At 43.2% G+C, this 11,019-nt stretch overlaps 1 long non-coding RNA gene across 1 annotated transcript in view; it reads left to right on the top strand.

Moving 5' to 3' along the window:
* The first annotated feature begins 914 nt into the window (after positions 1-914).
* LOC129167886 (uncharacterized) overlaps positions 915-11,019 on the top strand; it is an 88,776-nt gene continuing 78,671 nt past the window's right edge. Inside the window, exons 1-2 of the long non-coding RNA XR_008566181.1 lie at positions 915-1,558; positions 2,102-2,162. This is a non-coding gene — a long non-coding RNA (uncharacterized LOC129167886). The remainder of the gene's footprint in view (positions 1,559-2,101; positions 2,163-11,019) is intronic.

Genomic DNA, 11,019 nt, shown 5'->3' with positions numbered 1-11,019 from the left:
GAGAGGAAAAGATGAGTACATTCCTGCTTTGGAGAAAAAAAACCCCGATTGAATAAAAAAATGTTTAAGCACCACTCTTTTTGGTTGTGATGTGTGATTCATTATTGTGTGGCGTCCTTTGTTCATGTGTGTGCGTGTGTGTGCATGCATGTCAAAGGCCCACGAGTAAGCATGCCTTTTTAGTTTTGGGGCTATAGACTCCTCTCAGCAGGCTGCCTTTCAGTGCCTCTGCTAATAGCATCGCACACACACAAGCTCTCCCACTGCTGTTATCAACAACTTATCAAACCTGGCACCGTTAGTGTTGCCAGGCAACCCATTGACAGGCCTGATTTCATTCTACATTCAAGTCTATACCCCCATTTTTCCCCATTGCTATGGTAACACTTAGCGTCCCTTCCAATGTAGCCAAAGCTGGCCACCATGGTGGGCTTGAGGTTGTCCGGTCGGCCCAGCTGCTGTTGCGCTTTGATCAATGGTGTGAGAGTTGATTATGTGCTGTCACAAACACGCGCACACACGCACAGTCGCTGACCCCCAACTACACAAACACCCACAATTGTGACACACTGGCATCAATCCCAAAGTCGACACAAAAGTACAAGCAAGGTCAGTAAGACAATGTTGAGCATCTTAGGTTACCATGGCAACCAGGTGTTTATGAAAACTAACGTGCATACACACGATTCAAACACAAATTGAGAAGTGGTGTTTACATAAAGAGTGAAAAACAGCATATTTATAATAATAATTGACTGGATTAAATAGCTCCTTTTTGACACTGAGGGCCCATTATTCATTCACTCCACTGGTGTGTGCTAAACTACATCTGCAATGGGGTAGTAAAAAAAAAAACACACCTAACCCCCAATGTAATTTACATTTTTGGCAAATTATAGTGTTTAGTGTCAAAGTATAAAGTTTTCTGTCCATTTTTTTTATATTGTGTTGCACCAGGACTTGCAAACCACGTTTTTGTGAAATGTCCTACTAAATTGAAGTGGGGAAATTGAAAGTTTGCTTGTAAAAGACGGGAAAAATACACAGAATAGATTGTAAACACAGCATACATTACTTTTTATTTTGTATTTTTCTTGTCAGCTGCTAAATGTCACGCGCCTTGAGTCAGCCCGCGTGACACTTTGGTTTATGTTCACTTTTATGCCTTAGTTCCGGTTTTGTGCTCTTATTTTGGTAGATTTTACCGTTTTGCCTGCTTTCTTTGCCTTTTCCTTTATCAGTCGCACCTGTTGCTAGTTTGTCCTTCTATTTAGTTCAGGTGCGTGCTTCTTAGCTTGTCGTCGCATTGTTTGACTGAGCGTTACACGCTACTGCAAGCCTGTCATTACCGGATCCCTGTCACTGCGCTGCAGCTATCTCTGCCTTCTGGGATCGCCACCACACCACAATGCCAAGACGTGATACTAAAATTCGCATCTTACAAGTTGGACTGGAAAACACTGATAAAACATTTCCAAGTGGAGACGGATCCAAGGTTGTTTTTTTTTTGGTGTCGACAAGAGAGAGGCCCATGTGGGATTCAGCCAAACGGAACAAGGTACAGTAGGTGACATTTTTGTGTCCATATTTTACATTAAGTATCCAGCTAGTTGGAATGTTTATGTCTTAACTTTACAATTTATTCAACAAACTTATTTGAGCTGACTTTCAGTCACACAGGAAGTGGAAACACCCGTGAAGTCTTATTGTTTATACAGCGACAGTTTTGGTGCCTCTGTATCTCGTATATACATAAATGCATGTAAATGTACTCCATATCGTCTTTTGGTGTGCAGGCTGACGTGAACTTTCCTCGTTTCATTGAAAGACATTGCACAGCATTCAAATCATACATCCTGTATTCCCTATTGTTTTAGACTTGAGATGTTACTGCTATATGAAAATGTTTTCATATTAATTTCAAATTGTCAAAAACTGCATTATTTTTACCTGCTACTGTGAATACCAAAACATAACCTAAACACATGAGCACTTTTTACATCACGTTTCCTGTCGTTCTATTTAGGCCTACATGTCGAGTTAAACAACACCCTGTCATTTGACATTTCCATCCCCTGATGGTTTTTTTGCAACACACTAGGTCCCATCACGTTTGTTTTGGTTGGCGCCCGTCTCCTGTCACACTGGATGCAACAAACAAGGTAGGTGTGAAAACATTTTTTTCTTCCCCCCTTCTCTATGCAGAAGCTATTTGTGTTCAAGCTTGCTTATGTGTCAATACCTAACTTGTAGCACTGTTTGGTCCAGGGGTGTCCACAGTGCGGCCGGAGGGCCATTTTCAGCTCCTAACTCGTTTATTATTGGCCCTCGGCATAGTCTAAAAATAAAGTAGGAAAATGGAGCATTGCGCAATGATATCAAAGTACTACAGGATGATATCAAGGTTCTCCTGGATGATAATGCTGCCTTTCGCACCACTGCACTTTTTTGGGAATTTTGCCCATCATCCACCATCCTTATGTGAAACATGAGCACACATGTTTTTCCCCTTTTCTGTGCGTTCTAAAGAGGAAAAACAGTTAGCATGAGGGAGCATGGGACACACCTATTTTGACTCTAAAGCCCCGTTTTATCTTTTTACATACAGACTGTGACCATGCAGTAACAGGTACATATATGATAATATGAAGTACAGTATTTTGCCATATTTTCATCGTTTTAAACGTTAACGGAACTTCTGTCCCGGGCGCATTGATTTCACAAAGCCCCTTGATGGGAACTAGCGCTACTTCCGTCAACCATATCGGCATAGAAAGCACGAGTCTGTTTGCAACTACTAATCATGGCAGACTTCATGAGAGCCGCCGCTGCCGCCGCCAACTACTTTTGGACAAATGAGGACCCAGAACCTTAGTCATTTCACCGCCATGACTTGGTGGTGAAAATGTCAAGCCACGCCAACAGAAATGGAGTGTTTCTGCTGCACTGAGTGGCATACGGTGTTATCATCGATGAAAAGCTTTGTGTGTATGGCGAGGACGTTGCTCCATGCAAGATTGCATCACAACGAACGACGCATTGTTAGCCACCATGATACTGATTGTGATACATGGAGCACACGGCACATGACATCACAACACAGTCCATCTAGCCATGTATAAACAACGGGGCTCCCAGTGATACCCAGGTCAGTCCAACACAGAGGACCAAATGAAATGAATGTTCCTTCAACAAAGCATCGAATTTCCAATTTTCTACAATCAAACAGCAAAGGAAGCTGCAAGGTACAAACGTCGACACGAATGAGCGTCTGACAAAATGCAAGGCTGTCTTCGCCAAGAAATCCCGCGACTTGAGGAAGCAGGGAATGATTCAAGGTACTCGCAGCGCCAACTGCAAAATATAAATCGAGGTAAATGGAGGACCATAAAAGGCAAGAGTACTTGTTGTCAAATATATCAAGGATCCGGATAAATATGAAATATCACATCACCATGTTCAAATAGCTGAGCATTTCCTGACCTACATTCAGAGCCTGCCCTGCCCAAAGTGGCGCCTTAGGCGAGATTTTAAATGATGCCGCCATCGGCGATTCACATACGCTTGCAAAAGAAATTTAAGAGCGTTGTTTTTACCGTTGTCTTTTAATTTGCAAGATAACGTGTCACACAATTTACATGCTTAACACATTAACATACAAAAAAACCTGAACTATAATATGAATATCCTAACAAAATTTTAAAAAAACTTGTAAATAAGTCAGTAATAAGAAATAAATGCAACCACCAACATTAAACAGTTTAAATAACCACACAGTTTGCACACGGTAACTTTCTACATAAGCTGCATTTACACAATGCAGTAAATATACAAAAGCTCTAAAGACTATATACAGCGACAGTGGAACCTTGGTTGGCATCAGTAATCCATTCCAGAAGATCCGTCTCCATCCGAAACATAGGCTAACTGTACTGAATCAATTTTTCCTCATAAATAATGTAAATCCAATTAATCTGTTCCAAAAAGCCTAAAATGTTAACACAAAACACGTTTTTATAGTTTTACACTTAATTTTACATGCAGGAAACTATTCAACATGCATATAAATGAATGAAAGGGATAAATTAACACTTAAGGTTGCGTTTGCATTCAGTGAGGACGTCACCTTCGTATTTTACTATGAGATTGTGATAAAAATACATTAACAACAAAGTTGGATGCAGTGTTAATAACATGACAACATGCACGCCACATTGTACGGGAACCAAAATGTACGCAAACAGACAAAATTTTGTAAAAAAAAAAAAAAAATGGGGCGTACACTAAACGAGGTTCCATTTGTTTACGCAAAAGTACGGACAAATGGTGAAACTTATGTATCATTGGTGGTAGTACTGTAAGTAGTACTGTAGATTATGGACTATTAGCCGCACCGGTCTATAAGCCGCAAGTGTCCATGTTGTAACGTGGGATATTTGGAAAGAAAAATGTTGCACAGAAATATTTTTTACACACTTAATTCAATAAATGCTTTCTTCCAATCAGTGCCGAGCAGAACGTGTAATACGGCTGGTTAAACGGTAGCCCACCAGAAAAGCCGTCTCCATCCTCCTCCCTCACTAAAGTCGTCTCCTCCGATCCCCCACCAAGACCCTGCCAGTCTCGCTCCCTCTTTCGTTGTCGCCCCCCTGCCCCGAGGCAAATCAGCCTCTGCTCGCGTGCTGTCCACCCCACCACACGGCAATCCAGCCCTCCGAAATCCGCCGGCGACAGTGGACCTCCCGACACGGCTCGATGCTGCCAAGATCCACCGGCAGACCCGAGCAAAAGCCGCTACATCCATCGCCTTCAACCAGAAAGCCGCATCACACGCATCTCTCGCGCATGGAAGTGCAAAATGGATCGCCTCCTGGAAGCAACAGTGCCCTGAGCCTCCGCCTATAGTGCCTAATGGGCCAGCCGGCTCTGCCTACATTGGATGACTTTTGGGATCTTTTAATGCATAAAAGTTGAAGAATATCAACGTATCCCACCGCATTTGTCTTTGGGCACCCTTGGTTTAGTCATAATTCAAAAAAGAAAAGAAGTTGACTATCAGCAAATCGATGCTAATAACGTTCCCTGAAAGGCTCGCCACTGTTGCTAATCCAGCACTGCAGTATTCCCCTCAAAGAGGAACTAATGCTAATCTAATGGCTGTTAAGCCATAATGAGTCTTGCTTGCTTCTTTGCGTCGGGGCCTTTTTAAAGGAGGTCCTGTTTAGACTGCTGTGGTCGCCTTATCATTACATGCTCATCATTACTGCAGCTAATCTGTTCTGCTGGCTGCGCGCGCACACACACACACACACACACACACGAATATTAATGCCGTTCCACCATGATAGCTGTCTCTGTGTGTGTGTGTGACCTGCTTACTTTCTGTGTGTTGCCAAGTGAGACAGCTGACTTTCTTGTTGCCTCTGATGTTGCAAGACACAAAAAAATAAGAATCAGTTTTAAGGAAAATCAATAGCGAGATTATCCCCTAAATTAGATTTGGAAAAGCTTTGACCGCCGACGCGAAACTTTGTCCAGAAAATAAAGCCTGAAGGTCAAGGATTGAGTGTGTGGATGCTTGCAAATAAACCACTGTTGGGTACGCAGCAGTGGTTGTCCAAAAGTTGTGAAATGTACCAGAAGTACTCATCTGTGCTGTTCACAATGTGGCACTACCGAAAGGGCGGAACCAGACGCAGTGCGGCCTGTCGATTGGTCCATGCAATCTGGAAAAGGTGACCGGGGTCGGGGGAGTCTGGACTTCCCTACTGAGACTGCTGCCCCCACAACCTGGACCCAGATAAGTGGAAGAAAATGGAATGGGGGGAGAAAGGACAGGAATGCAATATGGTAGCAAATATTAACTTTCTAATGGAAGGAAACCAGTGGTGTGAAAGTGTTTGCCCCCTTCCTGATTCCTTTTTTTTTTTTTGCATGTTTTTCACATGTTTCAGCTCATCAAATAAATGTAAATATGAGTCACACAAAATGCAGTTTGAATGAAACTTTTTAGTAAGGGAGAAAAACCATCCAAACCTACATGGCCCGTGTGTGAAAAAGTGATTGCCCCCTAAAGCTAATAACTGCTTGGGTCACCCTTAGCAAGAACTGCAATCAAGCATTTGCGCTAACTTGCAATGAGTCTCTTACAGCGCTGTGGAGGAATTTTGGCCGACTCATCTTTGCACAATTGTTGCGATTCAACCACATTGGAGGGTTTTTGAGCATGAACTTCCTTTTACAAGGTCATGCCTTCATCGCAGTAGGATTCAGGTCAGGACTTCATTTTGTTTTTTCTTCAGCCATTCAGAAGCGGACTTGCTGGTGTGTTTAGGATCATTGTCCTGCTGCAGAACCCAAGTTGGTTTCAGCTTTAGGTCACGAATAGATGGCCTCTTACCTTATTCACCTTAAGGATTTTTTGGTAGACAGCAGAATTCATAATTCCATTTATCACAGCAAGTCTTCCAGGTCCCACAGCAGCAAAACAGCCCCAGACACTTCCACGTCACACTACAACCACCGTATTTTACTGTTATGTTTTTTTGTAATGCACTTTTGTGCCAGATGTAAGGGGATGTGCACACATTCCAAAAATTTCAACTTTTGTCTCGTCATACCAGAGTATTTTCCCAAAGGTCTATGGGCTCATCAAGATGTTTTTCAGGCAAAATTGAGACGAGCCTTAATGTTCTTGTTCACCAGTGGTTTTCGTCTTGGAAGTCTGCCATGCAGGTCATTTTTTTTGCCCAGTGTCTTTCTTATGGAGTCGTGAACACTGACCTTAACTGAGGCAATTGAGGCCTGCAGTTCTTGGATGTTGTTGTGGGGTCTTTTGTGACACCTTGGATTAGTCGTGGATGCGCTCAGAAAAACAGTAAGTGGATATTTTTATCCCAAATGTCTCATTCTATGTAAAACAATCATTCAGCTCACTTATGGTTTCATATCACGCGCACAAACACCTCCATAATTGTCTCCTTGTCAGAACAGGACATAACTAGCACTGTGCTCGATGCTGGCCAGGCGCTGTTCACATCAGTTCAGAAGCACTGCGTAAAAATCTCAAATATACGCTCAAAACGCGGGAATTTAACTTATGAACGCAACCCATCATCCCACAGTTGGTGTGACTCAAATGTTCTGGTGCTATTAAAGAGACCATCCATCCATTTTCTGTACCGCTTGTCCTCACTACGGTCACAGGTATGCTGGATCTTATCCCAGCTGTGTTCAGAGGTGGAGTATACCCTGAACCGGTCACCATTTGTTAGCTTTATTTAAATTTTCAGTTCATTTGGAGCTGTTAAAATATATATATATATATAAATAAAACAATGTCTTGTCATGCATCTTTCTATTAATAAAAACCAGTCAACATGGGCATGTTTTCCACCGTTGCATAATATAAGGACATAATTTTCATAAAGTAGGGCAATAAATGCATGAGGACATAGTCTTTGTTGGGACATCTTTAAAATATAAAGATCCGTGTTGGAGCATTTTGACATCAGAGGACATTGTTGTTTTACATTCATCGTTTAGTGCAGTGCAGGTAAATTTTGAGGGCTACTGTCCTCAAAGTGTGTGCGTGTGCATGCAGTTCTTCCAATAGGTCATCATTGTTGGAGGCCACTGCTGTATTTTAGCAGTGTTTCTGTTCTCCGAAACTCAGCAGGAAAGCATTTCAAATTGCTTTCCATCTTTAGAGAAAAATAGAGTGCATCATTACGCAGGATATTGTAGTGCGTACGGGCTGGATTACTCTTAACAGCTCAAGCACACCATTTGCCGTTGATGATGAAGCTTTCTGGAGGCATCTTCTTCTCAGGCTTGTTTGTGTCATTTGCATTCATTTCTAGTGCCCGCATAAGAGCGTCTTTGCTAATAACGGCGCAAGCGAAGCGCAACAAATATGCAGATATCGCTCTTCAGACGCTCACTCTGAATGCCCTGTGCTTGATGCAGACTGTAACCCTTGACCTACCAGCACTGGGTGAGGGGGGGGGGGGGGGGTGTTGCTGTGTGTTTGCCTCCTGTCGGCCACCGTAGACACGAACCTGACCTTTTCGTGTTCTTTTTAAATCTGATGGAAATAAGTGCAGTGCAAAGCCAAACTAATGAACAATGAGAGGACTCAATGAGAGGACTGTGCAAGAGACATTTGATGGAGGTCACACGTATTTGAACCGCCTTTTAATGCATCAACATTGCCGCCAGCAGCACCAGAGCTTGCATGGGAACGTTTTTTTCCTTTTTTTTTTTTTTTTTTAAATCATGTGAAGTTCAAAGTTGCAGAGCAGCCACGGGACGGCGGATTCCCACCTGCACGTACACGCACTGTTAAATTGTGTCATGAGACCCTGGCTGCAGTTCAAAGCGCATCCCCGTTCAAAGAGGAATCTGATTTAATTTTCACTCTGCTGAGTGTAAGCGTGATCTGGGGAGTGCCACACCCTTTTTTTTTTTTGGACCCTGAGAAGACACTTTTCAATCCATCAAGAAGGATTTCACACCGCTCGCACCGTGGCAGCCTAGCATTAGCCCTGCCGGGTCACGGCGGTTCATAGCTTTTTAAAAATGCCAACTTTCTTTCTCCTGGCTCGCTTACTGATGTCCACCATGTTCCGTCATCCAAAACCCATTGTCATTTTTCCATTTTTACCAGACCTTCTCTCCTCAGGCAGTGTTAGATGCTCCAAAACATTTAAATTCCCTTAGAGTTGATCTGCACCTTTTTTAAAGCATCAGTCTGTAGTAACTGGATCAGCATTGACGCTAACATTCTTACTGATGAGTGCTCAATACATGAACATGTATACATGCCTCATATGTTCAATGGTTTGCACGTTTGCTTTTAACTTCAGTGACTTAAAATCCATTTATCCTCTCCACCTGTTGGGGGAGCCCTGTAGGAGGAAAAAGTAACAATAGTTTCTTAGTCGGGACATATTTTGCAATCAAAGACATTAAAGGTGTCACGAGTCGATGCACGAGTTTGGGTCTACGAGAATGAGACAAGACGAGATCCATCCATCCGTTTTCTATACCGCTTCTCCTCATTAGGGTCACGGGGGCATGCTGGAGCCTATCCCAGTTGGCTTCAGGCGACAGGCGGGGTACACCCTGGACTGGTTGCCAGCCAATCACAGGGCACATATAGACAAACAACCATTCGCACTCACATTCATACCTATGGACAGTTAGAGTTGCCAATGAACCTAACATGCACCCGGAGAAAACCCACGCACAGACGGGGATATGAACATTTTTAAAAAGTACAATGAAAACGGATAGCAAATATGACAATATATTGCAAATCTACTAATTTTTATTTCTACTGCAGACAAAAGGGCTCCCACCATTCATGCTGGTCTATGCAACAAACACGGCAAGGCGTGAAAACCAATGCACAGAGTGAACTTCCTGCCTGTTTGGAAGCGAGAGATGAGGAAAACAGACACGCATGCACGTGGCAATATATTGAGGCCAGCAAGATGATCAAGTCCATTTTCATTTATTGTGTGATTAATATATCATCGTCCCAGGCCTAGTGGCCACTAGACTACAAATTTTGCCACGTTTTTAATCCTGCTAGATCTTGTAACACCCCTAGAAGACATGATCAGCATCGTGAAATGTTTGTTCTTGTGGAATCAATGACATGTTTGAAATATGGACATGGTCCATGTTGGTACTTGGCATTCAGGGACATGATTGTTTTGATGAGTAATTGTCTTTGACTTGCTACTTTTGAGGTACTCGAGCTTCCCCATCATATCAGTTTTAAAATACGGTAATTAAAACTGCTTCTTGTAGTGTTTTTTTTTTTTTTTTTTTTTTTTTTGGGGGGGGGGGGGGGTTGTCTGCTCATCCTAAACGAGACAAGAAGACGCCATCCCCAAAGATCCTCTGGGCTGTAACCAATCACTTGTGTTGACATGGTGTGTAATCAAAGATGGTAAACAGTGTGAGAAAGTGCTACAACCATGCCCACAAAATAAGCACAACACGAGTCAGTAGACACCCCCGTCCTCCCCAAGAGTGTCCCCTAAAAGTGACGCCTCTGCAGAAAAGAGGAAAGTGAATGAGTCCCCCCCCCGCCTTCTTTGCCTTTATTGAGGCAGCTGCACCCTTTGACCTCTACGCTTGTGGAATGTGTGTGTGTGTGTGTGGGGGGGATGGAGGGGGGGTTGGTGAATTTGGGCAATGGAGGGGGGGGGTGCGCCAGGACAAAAGCTGTCAGGGTGGAACAATGAGCATGGAGAATGGTGTGTGTGTGTGTGTCCAGAGAGGCACTGAGCCGTGTTAGTGTGCGAACTGGGCAGGCAGAGGGCACACTGGGGGGGTGGGGAGGCGTTGGGGGGATTAAAAAAAGAAGGGAGAGAGAGGAAGATGAGGATGAAGAGGTGAAAGAGGCACGCAGGAGGCTATTTGTTTTGTCGAGCAAGACTTCTAAATACTTAACTTCCGTTGCCAAAGGAAACAGAACACAAGGCCCAGTACTGGGATGTGTGTGTGTGTGTGTGTGTGTATATGTATCCAGCATACCAAAAAGGGGCCCTGGTCCCTTACACACTGTACCAATGACATCACTACGCCTTTCCAGACCTCCTATAGGTTCATGTGTATGTTTGTAGCAAGGTAACTTAGGACATACTCGCACTCGGCCATTCGTTCCATGCTGGACTTGAGCGCATTCATGCTTCAGCACGTTTGCTTGTCCCATGACTTCCCAACACTGCTGCATTACTGCAGTTTCTCCCACTTTGTGGATTCATTTCCAGTCTTATTTTGCCTTGTTGTGCCTCCATGATTGCATGCACTCGCACATGCACACATGCAATGTAGCCGAGTCATAGTGACTGTAATTCTTAATAACTCAAACATTTTATATTGCAATAAATCCAAAGACTCAAAATAATCAAAAAGTCATATCCCATGTCTATTATGCTGATGAGCGAGATTTGTCTTTTGGATTATTTTGTCTTTTCTCTTTTTTTATTTTATATTATCATG

Source organism: Dunckerocampus dactyliophorus, chromosome 15, assembly GCF_027744805.1.
Source record: "Dunckerocampus dactyliophorus isolate RoL2022-P2 chromosome 15, RoL_Ddac_1.1, whole genome shotgun sequence".
Classification (NCBI taxonomy): domain Eukaryota; kingdom Metazoa; phylum Chordata; class Actinopteri; order Syngnathiformes; family Syngnathidae; genus Dunckerocampus; species Dunckerocampus dactyliophorus.
Note: the sequence above shows the minus strand (reverse complement) of the source record. Positions and strands in the feature narration are given on the sequence as shown.